Source organism: Pinus tabuliformis, chromosome 1_2, assembly GCF_031772625.1.
Source record: "Pinus tabuliformis cultivar Carrire ecotype Pingquan chromosome 1_2, CPIR1, whole genome shotgun sequence".
Taxonomy (NCBI): Eukaryota; Viridiplantae; Streptophyta; class Pinopsida; order Pinales; family Pinaceae; genus Pinus; species Pinus tabuliformis.
This window is the reverse complement of record NC_142298.1, coordinates 693,741,896-693,743,713: the sequence shown is the minus strand read 5'-3', so window position 1 is coordinate 693,743,713 and position 1,818 is coordinate 693,741,896. Positions and strand designations below refer to the sequence as shown.

Genomic DNA, 1,818 nt, shown 5'->3' with positions numbered 1-1,818 from the left:
ATCACCATTGGAACAATCATTGACTTTGTTGTTACATATATTGATCCAATGTGAGGCATTACACATAACTTGGATTTTGGCACATCCCTTTCTGAATGTTTTGTGTATGAAAAACACTCAGCACTACTTCTTATGCATTAATCATCCTCTGCTTTGCACCATCCCTCTAGGACTTAATAGTGTTGTTTAATGGGATAACGAAGAGCATAAGAATATGCAACCATAAGAGATAAATTATTCAATCATTCCTCATTGCCTAACTAAGAGACAAAATGCAATGGGAATTAGTTAGGTTGCATTGGTGGTGGGTCGTAAATGTGGCCTTGAATGCAAGTCTCTCACTTTTCGAGGACATAGGTCACAGTGTAGACAAATTAGTGTAGGTTGTATTTCACCAATGCCAGCGAAGGGGAGGTCACAAAGTTGCAGACTTTGGGAGGTCGCAAGGTTTTATGGCTCATAATCATGTGACCGTACAACTAGTTGCGTCAACGAACTGCACCCCATGGGGGTTGCATGGTCATATTTGACCAAAGATCCCACCTTCAGTTGCTTCTTAAGGTAGCGAGTCAGCGACTGCTGAGGGAGGATTGCAACTGAGGGTCGCGTTTCAAAGTGCATGGCAAGGAACACATTGCATTGTTGGCTACATCAAGTATCTATAGGTATTCATCATCTTCGTCAATAAGGAATTTATCATCATCAACTAATCTTTGGATTATTTGAACCTTTGTCTCATCAGAACTATTTGTAGCTTGAACTACTATGTCACGCGACTGAGAAGATTTGGGACGCTGGTTGTTCCTCAGGTAAGATGTTTGAAACTTCTTTTTGTGCTAAATAAAATTGGCCAGTTCCACATTATTGAAACAATGATCCATACAAGAAAGAATCACTTTGCAAATACATGTTAGGTCATCCAAGCTCACCTTCAAAAATAGAACTCAGCATTCTCAAGGCCTTTAAATCAAGATAAACTTCTTCCTCTTTGCAAAAAGAAACAAAACCTTGTAACTTCGGAATATGTCTCCTTCGTATGACGTAAGGTGTTCTGGACATTTTCTGTCATGGATTCTGCCTCATTTAAGATTATGTGTTTGAATGGTGGATGAAGATAACCATTGTTAATTTTTCCAGAACCCAGTGCGACTGTTGCAAAATATTTATCCTCGCGTGTACAACATTAATACCACGATCATTACTTGCGTTAAGCTCTAAGACTCCCGATTAGTATTCAGATCCGAAAAGCTGGTGTTTGATTACAAGAGATGTAGTAGTTTGTGGTGAGGTAAGTCACTACAAAAGAAGGTCGCTAAGTCACAAGAGAGCGTAGGTGGGATGGACCGTTGCCTCTATCGAGAAGCTATGACTTGTGGAGGGTTGCATCTTCTGGAGCAGATCGGTTTTTATAACTATGACTATTGGAGGTCGTAGGATCGCCAAGTAGTGTAGGTGGGATGGTTTAGGGGATTCCTTAATTGTGATCTCACAACTGGTCGCATTGAGGGACTGCAATTTGTGAAGGGTCGCGTTTCGAAGTGCGACATGAGAAGAACACTTTTTTTGTGATTTGATGGGATGCGACTTAGTGTCATTGTGAATATTCCACGTTTCTTACTTCCTAGAACATATTTTCCTTCGAATTAGCACCCCCAAACAATTCGTAGATGCAATCATCCCTTTTGGTATGTATAAGAAACTGACACATGGTACAATGCATTCCATACTCGATTTTCCCGTCAATGTATCTAGCATTTGAGCTATGTGCAGTCTCCAATGCATTGTCATGCGGTCAAAACTAAGAATTTTGTTGAATGC

The 1,818-nt window shown here is 40.3% G+C and overlaps 1 pseudogene; it reads right to left on the bottom strand.

Annotated features, from left to right (window-relative positions):
• Positions 1-569: 569 nt before the first annotated feature.
• Positions 570-1,275, bottom strand: LOC149207644 (replication factor C subunit 4 pseudogene; annotated as a pseudogene).
• Positions 1,276-1,818: the final 543 nt, after the last annotated feature.